Genomic DNA, 21,925 nt, shown 5'->3' on the forward strand with positions numbered 1-21,925 from the left:
ACTTCGGGTGAGACCTCAGTCTGCACTCCACAGACTATTGCCGAAAGGGCCAGTAGTACCAGGATTTGTTTAGCTAAATCACCTCTGAACTTGGGTCAGGCCCCAACAAGCCAACAAATGATTCCATTGTTGGGACCAGGATCTACATAAGGGATGTCTGATATCGTGTCACTGGAATCCAACAAGGAAAGAAATTGAAGAGTGGTTGGATAGGAAAATTCACAAGTTCACGGTGTAAGAAAACAAGAATTTGCGAGTATTGAAGGAAGAGTGGTTAGAGCACTAATTATATACAAAATTCCATGAAACATTCTTTGCATCCTTCCCTTCTGAGTTGTACGAGTGGATCACGAAGCTAGCAGACAGTCAAGGAAGGTGTAGGCTTGACAAACCTATTGTGTAGACTCTAGAGTTGGTGTGAAGACTAGAAGCATCAGAAGATAAGATCGCGCGCACTGTGGACCATTGGCTCGATCGAATTATAGGAGGGTTTATCACCGAGTTCGCGGTATATACTTCAGTCAGCTATAGTGAGGCAGAACGACACTCCCTCAAAGGACTGCAAGGCAAGTACATTAAAACTTTGAGAACTTGGATTAAAATAATACTGTGTGAAAAGCAGGTTATGAGAATAAATTGATGCTTGGGGCTACGTGAAGTGGGAGGATGTATAGAAACGAAGGTAGCGTAGAAATATAAACTAGCCCCTTGATTTTGCCTCGGCAAGAAAGTGAGGAAGAGCTCACGAAAGTTTCACCAAGAAGTGTGATCAGTCTGATAAGCCAACGAATTCCGTGCAAGCACCCCCACCTACACCACCACCAGTTTCACCATCTTCACCCCCATTGCTTCCCACACCACCTCCGCCGCCACCACAGTTCAATATGGTGAGCGCAATAAAGTTGTCAGTGTTCAAAGGAGTAGGGAATGAAGATCCAGACCAATTTTGGTTTGTGGTAAAGGCTATATGGGAAGCACAAGGAGTCATGGATGACAATATAAAGAAGGCAACACTGGTAAGTGCATTGCAGGATCGTGGATATCCAAGCTGCACTAAATAGGGAATTTAGCAGGCCAAAATCAGAGACACAGTTGATTATCAGGTTTAAGGAAATTACAATGCTTCTAGGAGAGACCCCCTGGGAGCTGGATCAAAGACTGAAGGGTATGATTCGTGAAGCCAACATGACCTTGACGGATGGGCAACACCACACATGGTTTGTAGCGTCATTAACACCGCATCTAAGGACCACACTGTCACAACAAAAGCTATCCACCCAGGCCGAAGCCTTGGAGATTTCAATGAGACTTCATGAGACCCCAATACAAGATCCTAGTCTAGGAGTCCAACAGATCCATGCGCAGTTGAAAAACCTGTGTTTGGAGATGCAGAGTTTGAAACGAGACAGGAAAACTCAGCCAGAAGTGCCTAAGGAGGTATGGTGCATAAAGTGCAAAGGCCAGGGACATGATAAGGACCATTGTCCAGTCTTCGCGAACTACCTTACGGAAGGAGGGCCAATGCCATTGAGACCGGAGGCCTAAGTAGGATCAAGCATGGTAGCTACATTATGGTGTGAAATTTGTCAAATAGGAGGGAAGCATGTTACAGATAACTGCCATCTATTACAGAAGTATAGGTAGACGTCCCATTAGATGTTTTGTAATTTCTACAGATCTGTAGGCCATGATGAGTGCTACTGTAGAAGTTATGAACTGATGATGGATCGGAATCCTACCTACAGAGTTTAGATTGAAATGTGAGTGCTCGATCAAAATGCAGGAATGGCGCGCACTGGATTTCAGGGGCGTAGACGAGGTCGAGGTGGAATGGGACCACGAAGGGGATGTGGATAGATGATTTGTTACAATTGTGGAGGGCCAGGGCATTATGCCCACAATTGTACAAATCCAATGAGAGCATCATGTTTATATTGTACCTAGTTTGATTATGAGATAGGGGACTGCCCCATACTGATAGCGAGGTTGCATGATAAAGGAACACTCCAGCCTCCCCCGACTCAGAACCTGCAAATGATGAGGTCTAAGCGGCACGAAGAGGACCCAAATGTAAATATCATGCTCTGAAGTGGTATCATGATAGGAGATGACAAGGGTAAGCAGCCCGAAGAGAGTCCCTGGGTTTGCAAGGCTCCAACAAAGGAAACAGAGTTCGATTTGGAGCACGTGAAGGAAACATTCATGGAAGGTAAGATGAGCTTCATGGAGGCCTCCACTTCAGGTAGTAAAGACAAACTAGAACCGTTGATGGACCCATCAATGCTCACTACCTTTTTGGAGACATGCATGAAGCTACTACGCAATAGAAAGGCTGTGAATGGACTACAAGAAATCATCACTAGGTGCGCTGGGTCAGGAGAACCGAACATAGTCTGGAAGTTCGGGAAGCACACAATGCGAATAGGAAGGGAGATGAGATTGACTATGCAAATCGGGGAATATGAAATGGATCAAGTGATTCTGGATCTAAGATCAAACGCGAATGTCCTGCTGAAGCAGACATGGGAGCGCATGGATAGGCCCACGTTGCAATGGTCTCTTATTCAATTGCCAATGGCGAACTAGAAAAATATCCTATCAATGGGAAGATTGCAGGGAATAACGGTAGATATTGAAGGTGTGAGTGTGCTTGTAGATTTGAAGTGATAGAGATTGTCGATGACAACAATCCATATCCCACTCTACTAGGAATAGATTGGGCCACTGAATAACCGCCCGGGAATAGGATTGGGTAAATCCTACAGTGGATGGCAAGATTTCGTGGGAGTATGGAAGCTCCTGCACATCCAATTCGGACAAGGAAATAGAATGAAGGCAAAATCGGTTACACGAGGTAACCACGCTCAATTGCAACATGATGGTAAGATCAATGCGCTGCGTGACAACAGAGGTAAGGGATATACCTATGTATGACGGGTTGAGCGAGGTGGATGATTTCCTGACCAAATTTGAAAGAGAGGTGTTGAAACATCAGCGTTTCGATGCTCTGAAATGGGTATTGCATGCTACGCCAACAAGGTGGTGGGGTACGCACCAGCGAAATTTTAAGGACGGTGGGGAATTAGAAGGATGATGCTCCTACAATTTTGGAAACCGCAGATGTAGCTAACAGAAAAGTATGATGGACGGGATGATACACATGGACACCTCGCAAAATGGACCAAGTTCTAGGGGAAGAGCCACAACCTCAATGGTTGCATTTGTTCTACCATACCCTAGATGTCATACCCATGAATTGGTATACTGAAATGGAGCTCCGCCATGGCACAAGCGAATGGGATATCTTGCGCAAAGGATTCATGTTAACCTTCACATTTGAAGATTGTTGGTGGGATACTGTTGATGATGTGCTACAAGCAGTAAAAGCAGCTATCTTCAAAATACCCCAAGAGCCAATGGAAGTGCTTCAGCCGGAATGGGCTACCTAGCTGAGCTGCACATTGGAGTGTTACAATGTAAATATTGAGGAGGATGATGAGGATCCACAGAAAATTGACATTCTAGAAACTGAAGGCCATTGCAAGGTTCGAGGACCATTGATTGAAGATCTTGACATCAACGCGCTGCTAAAAAGGAAGCAGGTAAACATTGGGACAGAGGCTGAACCAAAGTATGCAACGCTTAGTGATTATTGGGATGATGCCAAGGTGGATAAGGCCACTGAGTTACTCTGCGAGTACCAAAACTTATTCCCAACCAAAATTATGGATTTAAAAGGGATAGTTGGCGACTTAGGGATGATGAAGATCACCGTAAAACCCGATGTGAAGCTTGTCAAGAAGAGGCCTTACCACTTGAATCCGAAGTATAAAAAAAAGGTCTGCATAGAACTAGACAAAATGCTCGCAGCTGGAATTATTGAGCTGGTGGAAGAATCTGACTGGGTGAGCCCTATGGTAATACAAGAGAAAAAGCAGAAGGGTGAAATAAGAATATGCGTGGACCTCAGGAAGCTGAATGACGCCTATGTACACGACCCATTCCTGACATCGTTCACAAATGATGTATTGGAAAATGTTGGTAGACAAGGAGCATACTTGTTCATAGATGGGTTCTCAGGGTACCACCAAATCAAAATCGTGCCAGAAGACAGGAGCAAGACAACCTTCGCAATGTAACGGGGCTGATTTCAATACACTGTTATGCTATTTTGGTTGAAGAATGTGCCAGCCATCTTTTCGTGCATTGTTGTTGCCACATTCAAAGAATACATCCAAAGTTCTTGGAGGTCTATCTAGATGATTGGACTATCTTTGGATTGATTAAGGACCACGTAGAAAGATTACCCTTGATGTTGGATACTTTTTGACGACATCTAATTGCGTTGAACCTTAATAAGTGCACATTCCTCATTCCCTTTAGGAACCTGTTGGGAGTCTGCAAACAGGGACTGATGGTGGACCTCGCGGAGATTGCAGTGATTCTAAATTTCGAAGCACCATGAAGTGTTAAACAGCTGCGCACTACCTTGGGACACATAGGGTACTACAGGAAGTTCATCAAAAGCTATGCCCAAATCACCACGGCGATGGAGAAACTATTTAAAAAGGATGTCATATTTTGCTGGAATGATGATTGCATGAAGAGCCTGGATGTACTAAAGGGGAAATTGGCCTCCGATCCAATCCTGGTCTTCTCAAAATGGGATGTGGAGTTTCATGTCCATGTTGATGCATCATGTATTGCGTTGGGAGCAGTGCTCACACAAGGGGGCGGAGAGGGCTTGGATCATCCTATCACGTTTACAAGTCACAGATTGTCCAAAGCCAAGAAAAACTATTCCACAACTGAGTGCGAGGGGTTGGTGATGGTGTACGCGCTCCAAAAATACCGACACTATTTACTAGGAGGACATTTCAAGATCTATACAGACCATTCCACGCTAAATTACTTGGTCAATAAGCCTGTGGTTGGGGGCGCATATGTAGGTGGCTCTTATTGTTGCAAGAATATGACTTTGAGGTAGTGGTCAAACCTAAATGCCTGAACGCAGGACCAGATCACTTATTGCATATTGAGACGGGTGAGGAACCTACTAGTTTGGAGGAATGATTACCTTACACACAACTCTTTGTTGTGCGCGTCGCGGACGGGCACTTCGACGATATAATCCACTTTCTAACAATAGGGAGTGTGTCAAAGGAATACTCCATCCAACAAAAGAGGGAATTGGTGGTGCATGCAATAGATTTTTCTGTCATCACGGGGAACCTATACAAAATGGGAAATGATGAGATATTGCGAAGATATGTACGTGAATTTGAACGAAATCAGATCCTCGCGGAAGCACATGGGGGCACTGCAGGAGGACACTATGCAAGACGAGCGATAGATTCTTTGCGAAGGGTTGTGGTGGCCAAACCTTCACCAAGATTCAAAAGCACACTGTAAGGCCTGCGATATATGTCAAATGACTAGAAAACCATCGCGGAGGGACAAGATGTCATTGAATCCACAAATGGCACTGCAGCCATTCGAGAAATGGGCAATCAACTTTTTGGGACCTATCAAACCTCAGGGAAAGACAGGAGCGTGCTACATCTTGACCGCGATAGAGTACCTGACACGATAGGTGGAAGCATAGCCGATCAAAGATTGCACGGCCACCACGGCTGCAAAGTTGTTGCTTGAAAATGTGTTGACCCAATTTGGTTGTCCGAAGATCTTAATGAGTGATCGCATAACACATTTCCTAAACGAAACCATCAGCACGCTCACAGAAGAGTTCCAGGTGTATCATCAAAAAAGTACACTGCATCACCCACAAGCCAATGGCACTATAGAAGCATTCAACAAAATATTGGAGACTGTGCTGACCAAAGTGTGCAACGCACAACGAAGCGATTGGGACCTGCACGTACCTGTAGTGATATGGGCTTATAGGACAACGTGTAAGAAACTGATGGGACAAACACCTTTCCGGTTAGTTTATGGCGTTGAAGATATCATGCTGATGGAATATATCATACCTAGTTTGCGCAAAGTAGCTCTCATAGGGATGATGAACTGTGAAGCTCTGGAGGAAAGGCTCACACAATTGGAAGAACTCAAGGAGGAATGGTTCTTGGCTGGTTTTCATCAGCAGGTACAAAAGTAGCGTGAAAAGGTCTGGCACGACCACCATATCAAGTTGTGCACCTTCAAGGTAAATAACTTAGTGCTGTTGTACGACAGTAAGTTTGAAAACTTTTCGGGAAAATTCAGAATGCATTGGCGAGGACCATACATGGTTAAGGAGGTTACTGACGGAGGCATGTTTCAGCTAGTCAAACTAAATGGAGAACCCTTCCCAGGCAAAGTGAAAGGTAGCCACTTGAATCCCTACACGGGTGGGCCAACTGTCTGGCTAGCCGACAGAAGCACAGTCCTCACACCCCAAGGAACCAGACAAAGGCACGAGGCTATAAACATATGCAGAAGATACCGATACAGATTTATGGAAATAGTTCAGACACAGAGGTCTCATAACAGCAGATGCAACAGATACAACAAGCAACATCTTAGTGCGTTGCAGACCTCAGCACAATTCAAGAATAGTTGGAGGGACTCCGAGCCAAGATCGTCGTGCCGACCAAGTGACTCAAGTATGAGTCCCGATGTTTGTGTTGGGGGCCTGTTGGGCATGGAATCCCCCCAAGGCATTTTTTGGGGCTCAAATCCCAAGTTTTTACCTAATCTTGTTGTAAATACTCTACGAATTGTGGGCGCAGAGGGAAAAATGTATGATAGAATTGTTTGGTCAATTTAGTGTGTCCTAAATTGCTACATTAATTATCAATCTGGGAGTCGTAAACTGATGAAGTGTGGCGCACTATATGTGCAAGATAGCCTCTTTCTTATGTTTTTGTCGTTTTTCAGTTTTTATTTTGTTTTGGGGGTTTTTATTTTCGTTTATCTCCTAATGTGAATGGAATTCCTATTCCTAAGTCTCTAGAAGGAAAGTATGGTTGTAGATTTTAAGGTGATTGTGTCCTCTATAATGGTTCCCAAAACTTAACACTTCAGAAGGTCTTAGAACATACTAGTGATGAAAGTAGTACTTGAACAAGAATGAAAATGTGCTGCTATTTAAAACAAGTAAATAATGAACTACTGATCATGAAACTATCATCTCTGCTGTTGTCTAAATACAGAAAAATGATTTAAGCTACTGCACTCAAAGAAATTAAAAATTGCAAGGAAAGTAAAAATAAAATCAAATTACACATTCATAATTCGATCCCTCGCCAGTAGTCCAGCTATGGCTTTTGGAGGTAATCATCAATGTCATGAGAAATCTGATATCTAATTGCAGAAAAGTAAAACTAAAATCAAATTACACATTCATAATTCAATCCCTCGCTAGTAGTCCAACTATGGCTTTCGGAGGTAACCAACAATGATATGAGCAATTTAATATCTAATTGCAGAAAAGTAAAACTAAAATCAAATTACACATTCATAATTCAATCCCTCGCCAGTAGTCCAGCTATGGCTTTCGGAGGTAACCGTCAATGATATGAGCAATTTAATATCTAAGCTAACTAATAAAGCAAGGAAACAAAACTGAAATCAACAAAACAGAACTGGAATTAAAAACTAGGAAAAGCAAAGTCAGCAGAGAATTAATCCCATGTCATTAGTCATTGTGAAAATTATATGCAGATGCCCGGGCTGCCTACTCTATCCTGAAACATACATGCACTGATCAGTGTTATACAAAGCTGTAAAATCATGAACAGAAGTGGAATGTTAATACCATGACAATTGAAATATACACAGGTGGAATATATGCAAATGGAAATAAGAAAACAATGCAGGAAACTTTACAGCAACAAGAGAAACAAAACCTCAGCATACAGGGGCCCTCTGCATAGCCTCGGTCAACAGGCTATCAATCCAAGATTATGTTCACGCAATCATGTAGAAACAGAGTCTTCTCATATATTTGATAACATAGTTACAACAATAAAACAAGTGTCACGGCACAGTGGGTTTGAATAGCAAAAATTACATTCACAAAGACTAAGACTATGTGTTATAGAAACATGTTATTTATAAAAATTTTACATAACTATTTTCTTGTAGAACTGCATGAACAGGGGACACGTAAAAGACAACATCCATGGATTTAGCGTACTGGTTGCCGAGAATATTAAATCTATCAACTATGGCTGTTGGATTCTCGTAATGGGTCAGTCTAGAGGTGGCAACAGACCCCAGAGAGTTAGGAATGGCCAGAATCCTTCACGTGCTGGAAAATAGAGTCTAGCTGCCGTAGGACTCTTACGTAGGACCACCGTTTGACCACCGTTGACCACAGCTTTCCTTGATGGATTCGGCTGAACCAATACGACTTGATCCATGTCTAGGTCATTTCTAACTTGCCCATGTGGCTTGTTTTGCCTGGTGACACCCGCAACATAGAGTTTAACAAAAAAAGCTACGGAAAGTTGAATCAGATGCGGAAAGTGATTAGATTCCACAGCTAATGAGAAAAATCTGGAGGTCCAGGTGAGTGGAAAAAGTTCTAGGAAAGTGTGTAGGAGAGGTGTAATTTCAAAGCTCTACATACCCCCACTGTGAAGGTGTTGCATGTCCCCATGCAACCAAAACTTTGATCATCCTCCTTCAGTTCATGTGTTCTGAGACCTCTGCCAATACATCCAGTCTTCTTTTCTTCTTCCTTGGGACCACTACCATCCTTGGCTTCCTCATTAGACACCTGAACTTGAGGTTGATGAGAGCCCTGTTCAACCTTCTGTTCTTTCTCTTTAATTTTCTATTTTTCTTCTGCCATAGCCCAAGATGCAACATGGTGTTGTCATGAATGATCTTATCTAACCTGCTTTGTTCCTTCAATGTTTCATTTTCATTTTTAATGTGTCTATTTAAGACCTCCAGCTCAAAAACTTCCTGTTTCAGTGATTGGATTTGAGCTTCTTGAGTTGTATTAGGCTGGGCAGATGAAGTGCCTGGGTCTCCGGCTGTTTTCTCCAAGGACTCTATATAATCATACATTTCTTGCTGGTTCGGGTCTATCTCAGGTGTGGTATTTCTTGGGCTGACCCCAAAATCCTGTTGAGAAGGGCTGATTTCAAAATCTGGCTGAGAAGGACTCATGTCAAAATCTAGCTGAGAGATAGGAGTATGGTGGGGACCACGGCCAGGAGGGATTGCTGAAGGCTGCTCCGATGTTTCCCCTCCTAAATCAATAAAGTGGGGTCCTTTAGTTTGTATTTTTCTCAACTTCCCCTTAAGTCTAGAACTTCTCCTTAAGTTTTGTGGGCTGGTGTCCTCTTTCTTCCCACTCTGTTTTTCTTTCCCTTTCTTCTTTGCTACAGCTGACTGTTCTTGAAGGTAAACTAGTCTTTCAGACAATATTTGGTGGTCTTCTTCTGAGGAAGGTTATGGGATTTGATAGACAGCCTCAATACTTCTTTTCCCTTTTGATTTTCTTGGCTTCTTACCCTCAGTCTTTTCCTTCCTACTTTCAGATAATCTTTCTTCCCTACTAGTTTCTTCAACTATGTTAGTAGGAGTACCTTGAATTTTATCACTTGTTCTCTTTCTTCTGCTTCTCCTTGATGTGTTGCTTTCAGGGGTTTCTTGTGGATCTTTAAAGAAATTTCTGACCAAAAACTGCTCCCATGTGTCCTTCTTTTCTTTTAATTGTTTTTCTATCAAGATTTTCACAAGGCCGTGGTGATACAAGTGGGGTTCTACGTCCCCCAGATTCTTTTGGACTGTGGTGGACATTTTCTTCAAGATATTTAGCAAGAAATAGGGAAAATTAAGAGTTTGGTTGTCTAGAAAATTCATCAGCAACTGGGTGTGATTCATGTACATTGACCCGAATCGTCCCTCACAGGTAATGAATTTCTGGATTATTAATAGTAAACTAGCCCATTTTTCTTGTAAAGCAGAGACATGGATTCCTTTGTTAAAGATGCTTACATCCATACCTGGATTTTGTAGGATAACCCTCCATGCTCTTTTGTCAAAGCTCTTATTTTTTAACCACTGTTCTCCCTCCTGTGGAAGTTCGGTTGCAGCTGCTATGGATGCCTCCGTGACTGTGAATTTAAGGTCTCCAATCTCTGCTTCTATGCCGTCAAAGGACCTCGCAAAAGTCTTCGTAAATTCCTTGTTGTAGCCTCTGAATTTCTGAATAAATTGTAACCATCGGGATTTCCTTAGCATGCTTTTCATTTGCCGATACCCTTCCATAAATTTGGGCCCTTTTGGTTCTGCTCTCAACAGAGGACCCATTCTTTCCTCCTGTCTTAACACATCTGCGTGGGTATTGGATGAACGGAGGTGAGACGGCTGGGTTAGCGGGAGATGGACAGGATTTATGGAAGAAAAAACCAGTGACTGTAAACGGAAAATAGAGAACAGGTAGCGGGAGTGAGTTTATGCAGCGGAGCAGAGGCTTATGTGAACAGGGTAGGAATACAAACGCGACTTGAATAGGATAGTAGGGAAGTAAAATGAGCCCGGCAGAGTTTTAAACTGAAGTAGACGTAAACATGCTCAAGAAATGGCTGTGGAATTTGTGCGGTGGAGAAAAGCCGTGATCAAATCAACCACGTCCCATAATTACAGGTGGAGTGTCAAAGTACAACCAAACACAAGTTAAAACTGGAGGCTTGATCATGAGGCCATTTGAAAATAAATGCAAGGCTTTTGGAGGAATCATATTGAGGTCGTGGAATGGTTATGGGGCTATCAAAGCCAATCATTGCATATAATGGAGTCGTGGTTTCAAAACTATATAAAATGTGCTCTAAATGCTATTTGAAATAAATCTTACCCATACCTTGGAATTTTTGCCACTTTTCATCCATTAACCTTTGATCAGCTACTCCTTGTTGATGCTTTTAGGTGCCTCATATCTTCAAAATAGGTCCTTGCTCATACCTGCATTTGATTTTCATGATCATTTAACTAACATCTGACTGTCAGTTTTGAAAAATAGAGTGATGGCTGTTGAAACTGGGTTCAACTGAGGAAACTGAGACAACAATCATATGACTGAATGGAGATGGATAAATTATGACTGACTGAACGAAAATGGTCATGAAAAAAAACTTTTATTGGCGGGATGAAATGAAATGGATGAAATGGAGTGGAATGAAATGAAGTGGAGTGGAATGAAATGAAGTGGAGTGTCACAAAACTATGAAATGAGAGAGAGATTTTTTTTTTTGGGAAAATATAGGGCGTCAGGAGTTCCTGATTTTCGCCCTGTATTTTCTGTATAAGACTGCCAATCAGTGATTGGCTTTCAGGCTTATATATATATAGATATATATATTTTAGAAACAGAAAAGAACAATGGCTAGGTTGGTGGAGAAGAAGGATTCTTCTTCACCAGCCTTATTGTAGAACTATCTTGAAAGATTTTGACAAATTCCTCTTTTGAGAGTGGCTTATGATAGATCTTTAATCTGTGGCCATTCACAATAAGAGGAGTTTGATGTTCATCAATGGTTTTGATTCTTACTGCTCCATTGCTTAAGATTTGTCAATCTCATATGGCCCAAGCCAATGAGTCTGAAATTTTCCTTTAAAATCTTTAAACTTGGAATCAAATAGCAATGCCCAATCTCCCTCTTGAAAATTTTTCTCCTTGATGTATTTGTGATGCCACTTAGCTCTTTGATATTGAACTAGATCAGTTCTCAGGATTTCCTCATGTCTAATCTCATCTAGCTCATTCAACTGCTCCATTCTATGCTTTTGGGCTTCTGATAGATCCATTCCCAACTGAACTGCCATCTTAAAAGTTTTGACTTGGAACTCAATGGGGAGCAGGACTTCTTTCCCATAAACAAGTTCATAGGGAGAATGTCCTGTTGTATTCCTCCATGTAGTTCTGTAGGCCCACAAGGCTTCAGGAAGCCTTTCTGCCCAATCTCTTATGTGTAGATGAACAATTTTGGTGATGATGCCTTCAATAACTTTGTTTGTAGACTCCACTTGGCCATTTGCTTGCGGATGGTAAGGAGTAGATTTTCTGTGCTTGATTTTGTATTCTTCCATTAGCTTCTCCACCAGGTTGGATGTGAATTGACTTCCCTGATCTGTCACAATTTCTCTTGGAACACCAAAGTGAGTAAAAATATCCTCATAAAGAAAACTAACAACTGAATTTTCAGTAGTAGAAACTAATGCTTTGGCTTCTACCCATTTAGTGACATAATCAATACATACCAATATATACATTCTTTGTTTATATGGTGGATTAATAGGTCCAATGAAATCTAAAGCCCATTTTTCAAAGGGTTCGATGAGTACCTGTGGTTGCAATGGCATTTCGTTTGAAAGGGTAGGTTTCCCTACTCTTTGGCAGCTATCACACCTTTTGACATATTGTTTTGCATCTTTGAAGAGGGATGGCCAAAAATATCCTAAAGAGAGGATTTTATAGGTTGTCCTTTTGTCATAAAAGTGTCTGCCGCATGGTTCATCATGACATGCTTTGAGGATATCAGGCATTTCATCTTCCCTAACACATCTTCTGATCACAAGATCTGGCCCTGTTTTAAACAATTCGTTAGAAATCCATGAATATTTTGAACTCTCCTGAATAATCTTTCTTCTTTCACTAGGAAATAAATGTGGAGGTAGTTTCCCTGTAACCAAATAGTTAGCTATATCTGCATACCAAGGAGTCTTAGTAGTTACTACAAATAAATATTCATCAGGAAACTTATCCTCTACAGGAGAATCCTCTTTAGTATTCTGAATCCTAGACAAGAAATCAGCTATTGTATTTTGTTTCCCTGGTCTATCCAACACAGTAATATTGAATTCCTGTAAAAGTAGGAGCCATCTTGTAACTCTGCCATTAGTAACAGGTTTGTTCATTAGATATCTAATTGCAGAATGATCAGTATGAATAAAAGTTTCATAGCCTGTTATATAGTGTCTAAACTTATTGATTGCATGAACAATAGCTAAGAACTCTTTTTCAGTTACAGTATAGTTCAACTCAGTGGGAGTCAAATTTTTACTGGTATAGTAAATGGCATAAGGAACTAAATATTTTTGACCCAACACAACTCCTAGAGCTATATCTGAAGCATCTATAGAAATATGGAAAGGGAGTTTCCAATTTGGTCCTCTCAAGATAGGCGCTTCAGATATTCTTGTTTTCAAAGTTTCAAATGCTGATTGACAATCAGGATCCCATTTGAATTCATAGTCTTTTGTAAGCAGTTTGAAGAGTGGAGATGCTATTTTAGTGAAGTTTTCTATAAATCTTCTATAGTATCCAGTAAATCCTAGAAAACTTCTAACATCTTTTTGACAATTTGGAATAGGCAATTTGGAGATGACTTCAAATTTTGATCTATTAACTTTAATCCCATCCCCGGAAATATGATGTCCTAAAACAATACCTTCAGTAAATATCATAAAGCATTTTTCATGGCTTAATGAAAGGTTTGTCTCTTTACATCTTATACGGACTTTTTCCAAATTTTCTAATGCTTCCTCAAACGAATTACCATAAACTGTAAAATCATCCATATAAACCTCTACACAATCATGGATTAGATCAGAAAAGATTCCTAGTACTACTCTTTGGAATGTTGCGGGTGCATTACATAATCCAAAAGGAAGCACTCGATAAGCAAAAGTTCCCCATGGACAGGTAAATGTGGTCTTGTCCTGATCCTCAGGTGCTACCTGAATTTGATTATAACCATTAAAACCATCCAGAAATGAAAAGTACTTTTTGCCTGCTAATGTATCTAATACTTGATCGATAAAGGGCAAAGGAAAGTGATCCTTCAAGGTTGCTTTGTTCAATTCCCTGTAATCAATGCATACCCTCCATTTACCATTCTTTTTGGGTACTATAACCAAAGGAGAAACCCATCGGCTATCTGAAATTGGATAAATGAAGTTTACATTGAGTAGTTTTTGGAGCTCTTCTTTCACTATCTCCTTAAGATTTGGATTCATCCTTCTCTGAGGTTGTCTGACTGGTCTCCTATTTTCCTCAATATAGATATGATGGATGCAAGTCTTACGGTCAACACCTTTCATATCAGTATACTCCCATGAAAATGCAGTAGAATGTTTTTGCAAGATTTTGGTTAGCTCTCCTTGTTGTGATTTTTCCAAGTTTTTGTTGATATTCAATGCTTTACCTGGAAAAATCTCAATGGTAGAACTACCAAACTCTTCCATAGAGTAAAGAGACATTTGTCTTGATGATAAATACTCAATGTCAAAATCTAACTGAAATTGTGTGTGGTCATATTCTTAAGATGTTTCAAAATTTTCTAATGTGTTCAGAATTTGACTATCTTCACTGATTTCAGAAATGGTAAAGATAGGTTGTATAGTGTCCTCATCATTGGCCCATTCATTGTCTCCTACTTCTGTAATTGCTTTTGCTGGAGGATAAAAATTGAATTTCTTTGTTGAACTACCATCAGAAATGTACATATCCCCAGATCTACAACTAATGAAAGCATCAGCTGTGGCTAGCCAAGGTCTTCCTACGATGAGTGGGTGCCCTCCTAAATTACTCTTGGGAGTCAAAATCATGAAATCTACTGGATATTCCCAAGAATCTAAGGAGACTGAAATATCTTCTAATACACCATTTGGTTTGATTATTGATCTATCTGCAAGTTGCAGTAAGGTAGGTGTAAAAAGAAGATTAGGAAGTTTTAGATATTCCATAGTCCGTCTACTCATAATGTTGATAGCAGCCCCTAAGTAAATCAAAGTATTTGGAATTTCTATCCCATTTATATGTGTCTTGACAATTGGACTACCTGGATCTACATATTTCTGCATGGTAATTTTTCCCATCATGATATCTGCAATTTTTCCTACCGGGTGGATTCTTCTTGTATCTCTTAGTTTCCTTCCTGGTCTTTTGAGACTCAACTCCTTTATTGTTTTTGCTAGAATAGGAATCTCTCTAATGGCTTGTAGCAAGGGAATCTTGATACAGACATTCTTTAATTCATCTAGAAAATCATAGTCAGGAAACAAGATTTATTTTTCCACTCCTTTGTCAATTTGTAATCTTTCAGGGAAAGGAGGTGTGGATGAAGATGCAGGTTGCTCAACTACAGGAGTTGTGGGGGTTGACTCTTTTTCTTTTTCTTTTTGAATGGTTGGGTTGTGAAGACATGCTTCTTCAGAACCTTTATTGGCTTTAAGAGAATCCTCCTCAGAGGTATCTTTCTTTTGAACACCTATAGAAGGTTTTTCTAAAACTCTACCAGACCTGATTTGTACATCGTTGAGAGGAACAATCATATAGGTAGGAAATTGTTGTCCTTCTACCATGTAAGCATTATGAGGATTTTTGTTATTGGGATTTGGCAATGGCTGGGTTGGTAGTTGATTTGTCTTTTGTTGAAATGGAAGCAAGAGTTGAGAATTTGGATTTTGTTGAGAAGGTTGCTGTTGTGGAAATGGTAATGAAGTTGTGGGTTTTGATATGGAATTTATGGATTTTGTTGATTTTGAAAAGATGGAGGATATTGATAAAATTGAGCAAATCTCCCATAAGGATTTTGCATCCCTTGTGCCCATGATTGGTATGGATTTTGAGATTGGGGCCAAGGTTGTTGCCAAGAATTCCAATTTGGTGGGAGCTAAAAATTCATAAGATTGTTAAATCCTTGATTTTGTGGCCCCTGCCATGGTCTTCTTGAAACAAAACAAAGGGATTCTACTGAATTTGGATCTTCCTGAAAGACAACTTTGAGCCCAGGAATTGAAGGACAATCCTTGGTCTCATGGCTTTCTGAGAAAATCACACATGTCTCTACAAATTTTGCATCCAAGGGACATTCCCTTAAACCATGTTTCTTTCTGCATTTTGGACAAAAGATGGCTAAGGCTTCGGTTTCTGCTTTTTGTTTGTTTTGTATTTTAAGGGTGTCTAGTTGTTCACTAAGGCTCCCTAGAATATCAGTTTTGAATTCATCAAGCATATTGCCAATCTCTGCCCTACTTACTGATCCAGTTGCATATTTGTTTGCTCTAATAAGAGAAGGATCTCTAGGCCCTTTTCCAGTTTTAGATTTTCCCCTTGAGAGATGGACACATAGTTTTGCTATGTCATGGAGTGGAAGTTGAGAAATATCTCCCTTCCCCATAACGTTTAAAATATCTATCCATTCATCTCTAATGGCTTTCAATAGAAGGGTTTTCAAGGTTTCCTCATCTAAATTACTCATTTTTGCTCTCTTGAAGTTGTATTGAAATCTTTCAAGTAAATCCTCCAAGTTTTCATCTTCTTTTTTCATCATCTTGAATACCTCATCCTTATGATTGGTGGGCGTACAATAATCCAAGTATCTATCCAAAAATGTTTGTTTCATATCATTCCAAGTTCTAATAGATTGAGTGACTAATCCCATGAACCATTTCAAAGTTGCTCCTTTCAATGTTGAAGGAAACAATTTGAGTTTTTGAGAGTCTTCCATATAGTCATAGGTTCGGCACAAGACTTCAAACTCAAATAGAAATGTTTCAGGATCCTCACTTCGCAACCCATAAAAGTTTGGGAGGACAGATGGTGAAATATTTTTCATTGTTGTATGGGTCTCCTCATTGGCTATAGGAAATCCAAATGAGTTATCTCCATCCCTATTTCCCCCATTGTTACCTCTACCTCCTCCATTGTTTCCTCCTCCTCTACCTCTACCTTTACCTCCTCCTCCAAATTCGTTTACTACTTCCTCTGTCATGATAGTTTCCTCAGAGTTCTCAGAGTCCTCTGGTTCTTCTATTAATGGCGAACAAGGAGGAATTTCTCCCTCTTCTTCTTCTTCAGGTGTTTCTACTTCTTTGATTACAATATGTTCCCCTGTAGAAGTGAAGAAAGGTTCTTTCCCTAGGTCAGATTTTGGATAGTGTGGGAGAGTCTCCTAATTCAGCTGCTGCTAGTTGAATTCCAGGAATCCTAAGGTTGGGAGTGTGAGTTGGAGATGATGGAGGTGTATCTTGTCTATGCCTTGAAGTAGCTGGAGTTGTAAAAATCGAACTTTTGGCCCTAGCTATAAACCTTCCCCTAGAATCTCTTGCTCTATGCATGTCATTTTTTTTATTTTTTTTTTTTAATTTTTTCAAAGTCAGGCTAATAATTCTCTTTCTGATCTTCCAGGTCACACTAGGTGCAAGAAGAGAGCATAATCAAGAAATTATTAAACTAACAACTCTCTTTTCTGATCCTCCAGATCACACTAGGTGCAAGAGGAGAGCATACTTCAAGAAGTTATCAATTTTTCCCCTTTTTTTTTAAGAGATTGGCTACATAGTTACACTTCCTCGGCAACGACACAAAAATGTTTGGTCAATTTAGTGTGTCCTAAATTTCTACATTAATTATCAATCCGAGAGTCATCAACTGATGAATTGTGGCGCACTATATGTGCAAGATATCCTTTTTCTTATGTTTTTGTCGTTTTTCAGTTTTTATTTTTTTGGGGGTTTTTATTTTCGTTTATCTCCTAATGTGAATGGAATTCCTATTCCTAAGTCTCTAGAAGGCAAGTATGGTTATAGATTTTAAGGCGATTGTGTCCTCTATAATGATTCCCAAAACTTAACACTTCAGAAGGTCTTAGAACATACTAGTGATGAAAGTAGTACTTGAACGAGAATGAAAATGTGCTGCTATTTAAAACAAGTGAATAATGTGCCGTTATTTAAAACAAGTAAATAATGAACTACTGATCATGAAACTATCATCTCTGCTGCTGTCTAAATACAGAAAAATGATTTAAGCTACTACACTCAAAGAAATTAAAAATTGCAAGGAAAGTAAAACTAAAATCAAATTACACATTCATAATTCAATCCCTCGCCAGTAGTCCAGCTATGGATTTCGGAGGTAATCATCAATGTCATGAGCAATCTGATATCTAATTGTAGAAAAGTAAAACTAAAATCAAATTACACATTCATAATTCAATCCCTCGCCAGTAGTCCAGCTATGGCTTTCAGAGGTAACCGACAATGATATGAGCAATTTAATATCTAATTGTAGAAAAGTAAAACTAAAATCAAATTACACATTCATAATTCGATCCCTCGCCAGTAGTCTAGCTATGGCTTTTGGAGGTAACCGTCAATGATATGAGCAATTTAATATCTAAGCTAACTAATAAAGCAAGGAAACAAAACTGAAATCAACAAAACAGAACTGGAATTAAAAACTAGGAAAAGCAAAGTCAGCAGAGAATTAATCCCATGTCATTAGTCATTGTGAAAATTATATGCAGATTCACGGGCTGCCTACTCTATCATGAAACATACATGCACTGATTAGTGTTATACAAAGCTGTAAAATCATGAACAGAAGTGGAATGTTAATGCCATGACAATTTAAATATGCATGGGTAGAATATATGCAAATGGAAATAAGAAAACAATGTAGGAAACTTTACAGCAACAAGAGAAACAAAACCTCAGGATACAGGGGCCCTCTACACAGCCTCAGTCAACGAGCTATCAATCCAAGATTATGTTCACGCAATCATGTAGAAACAGAGTCTTCTCATATATTTGATAACGCAGGTACAACAATAAAACTAGTGTCACGTCACAGTGGGCTTGAACAGCAAAAATTACATTCACAAAGACTAAGACTATGCGTTATAGAAATGCGTTATTTATAACAAAGTTTACATAACTATTTACATAACTGTTTTCTTGTAGAACTGAGTGAACAAGGGACACGTAAAAGATAGCATCCATGGATTTAGCTTACTGGTTGCCGAGAATATTAAATCTATCAACTATGGCTGTTAGATTCTCGTCATGGGTCAGTCTACAGGTGGCAACAGACCCCAGAGAGTTAGGAACGGCCACGCATCCTTCAGAATCCTTCACGTGCTGGAAAACAGAGTCTGGTTGCCGTAGGACTCTTACGTAGGACCACCGTTTGACCACCATTGACCACAGCTTCCCTTGATGGATTCGGCTGAACCAATAGGACCTGATCCATGTCTAGTTCATTTATAACTTGCCCATGTGGCTTGTTTTGCCTAGTGACACCTGCAACATAGAGTTTAACAAAAACAGCTGCAGAAAGTTGAATCAGCTGTGGAAAATGACTAGATTCTGCATCTAATGAGCAAAATCTAGTTCAAACAGCAAACACAAAACATAGTTAGAAAACCACGTTAAATGCTCTTTTAGAATCAATATGCAATGATTTTGATAGCTTAGGAGGTCCAGGTGAGTGGAAAAATTTCTAGGAAAGTGTGTAGGAGAGGTGTAATTTCAAAGCTCTACAAGAGTCACAAGGTTTTCCACAAGGTTTTCCACCCTGGTCTTGTAATTTAATGCCAGCCTACCCATGGTCCGCAGACCATGGGATTGTATAAATAGAGCAAGTCTCTAAGTGTAAAATAGAACTAAGGAAGAAATAGATAGCAAAGCAGAAGCGAAGAGCAAGAGTCTAAGTGTGTCTTGGGTCGTAGAGTAGGAGAAGGCTGTGCAGTTGAGTGCGCAGAGGCCTAGTAGTCCGCAACTGAGTGCGTGGACCCCTGTAGCTGAGAGAACAGGGTGGAGTCGAGTCTTTAACTGAGGAAGAAAATAATAAAGAGAAGTTTTATCTTAGTTCTGTGTATCTATTCTTTGGTTATTACATGTTTCATATAAATTGCAAATATACTGTTTATTTATTGCGCGCACCTGTATGAACGATTTATATTGCTAAGTATAACATAAAGCATGAAAGTAGGTGTTACACTAAAATTTGTCACCATGACTATCTACAGTCAGTATGGCTCTATCAACTGTCATACTATCCTCCTTGGCAAGTCTCATACCTCTGCTCCTCATGTCAAACTCCAAGAAAGAGAGAAAGTCCTTAAAAAGTCAAATAACTCTGGTTACGCAGTTTCTCTTAGCCTTACCTGCATGTACGCACCCCAAGTTCACAATACCTGCGTACTTGTACGCTCTGTCTGTAAAGGGGTGGGTGTGTACTCCTGTAAAGGTCAAAAGGTGCAAGTTTCACTTCAAAAAAGTTACTTGTGGTCATTTCTAGAGCATTCTAGAAGTTTGTTTGACGTGTATTGAGCGCCTCTAGATGGTTCATGTATCCCTATGAAAGAGGAACTTATCCCATCAAGAGGGGAGCTATCCCATTCAAATAGGGGCTTATCCCATTGATGGTGGACGTGATTAACTTCCTCTAAAGCACTATAAATACAGGCATTGGGCCAGAGGGAGGGGAGGTTGAAAGCTGAACATTCCTAAGGGTAGATGCTGCTGGAATTAGGACTCCCTTATAGAGCTTGAGAGGAGAGATTCCCATCCTTTCCTAACCTTATTTGTAAGTGGGTGAGCTGATAAAAGTAAAGGAGAACTCTTGCTAGACCCTGTGAGGGACCTGCACAACACCAAGGCTCAGGTTGTAATGGTTTCTTTTGTTTCCACTTAATACAATTAAGCTCACTTTTCTCAACAGATTGTTATACATGATTTGTTTCATATACTCCTTGGTCTGTATGATGAATATGTTTTATTTTATAAGTTATTCAGGTGCTATGTAATCTTTTGGCTTGTTAGTGAATGTAGGTTTCGAAGAGAAGGAGGAGCTCATCCGGATCGGCGAGGCTAGACTACTACAAAGCGTTGGACTAAAGGTATGTTATGAACACCTGATTACTTGTATTCTAAATGCATATTTAGAGAAAGGTAGTGTTTACTTGTCTTGTTTGTCACTAGAAAGCCTTAGCTTCTAGGGAGGTCGGTTTTGTCCGCAAAATTGACTCTTTCCGCATGACAGTAGGCTGAATTGATCAAATAACAGTGGAATACTAGTAAGTACTTGGGTAATAACAATGTTCGGCCCCCGAGCAGGGTTGTGCGAAGGCAGCATCTTAGGCTGCGAGGTACGGGTAAGTGTGCATAACGACGTGTGCGCAGGGTCGAACCGCAGACCACTTGAACTCATCAGACATCTCCACAGTGTGGAAACCTAGTTCTAACACCCTCCCAAACTAATTCGGGTGAGTCCTCATTCTGCGCTCCGTGGAATGTTGCCAAAAGGGCCAATAGTACTGGGATTTGTTTGGCTAAATCACCTCTGAGCCTAGGTCAGGCCCCAACAAGCCAACATTCTCAAATATCATATTCCAATTCTTCGGATTAATTACCCCATTCATATCCACAGCCTAGCCAATTCCCAGGAGTGCAGGGTAGGGATTTCTGTTGTAAAAAATCCCTATCACTTCAAAATCTGCCAGCGCACTCACTCCCTCAATATCGACAGTTATTCCCTGCAATCGCCCCATGGGTATGATTTTTTGTTGGTTTGCAATTCTCAGTTGAATCGAAGACCATTGCAGCGCGGGTCTCCCCATTCACTCTCATGTCTGCTTCGGTAGAACATTCGCATCTGATCCCAAATCCAGAATGACTTGATCCATCTCGTATTCTTTGATCTACGTGGTGAGTCTCATTTCACGCCCCATCCTTGTTTTATGTTTTCCGATCTTCCAGACTACACGCGGTTCTCCTAACATGGTCCCAGCACATTTGTTGATGAGTTCTTGTAACCCTTTCACAACCTTACTGTCACGCAATAACTTCCTAGGTTTCCATGAAAGTTGTGAACATAGAGGGATCCATTTCCGGGTCAGGCTGATCTTTGCTTCCTGAAGTGGAGGGCTCAGTGAAGCTCTTCTTAGCTTCCATGAAGGTTTCCCGAGAGCACTCCAAATCAAACTCATCTTCTTTCGTCAGGGCTTTGCGAACCCAGGTACTATCTTTCGTCTGTTTCCCCTTGTCATCTCCCGTCACGATTCCACTTTGGAGCACTATATTTATGTTCGGATCTTCCTCGTGCTTCTCAGACCTCATCATCTACAGGTTTTGAGTCGGAGGAGGTGGTAGAAGTCCTTTGTCATGGATCCTAACT

The sequence above is a fragment of the Pinus tabuliformis genome, chromosome 2_2, assembly GCF_031772625.1.
Source record: "Pinus tabuliformis cultivar Carrire ecotype Pingquan chromosome 2_2, CPIR1, whole genome shotgun sequence".
Classification (NCBI taxonomy): domain Eukaryota; kingdom Viridiplantae; phylum Streptophyta; class Pinopsida; order Pinales; family Pinaceae; genus Pinus; species Pinus tabuliformis.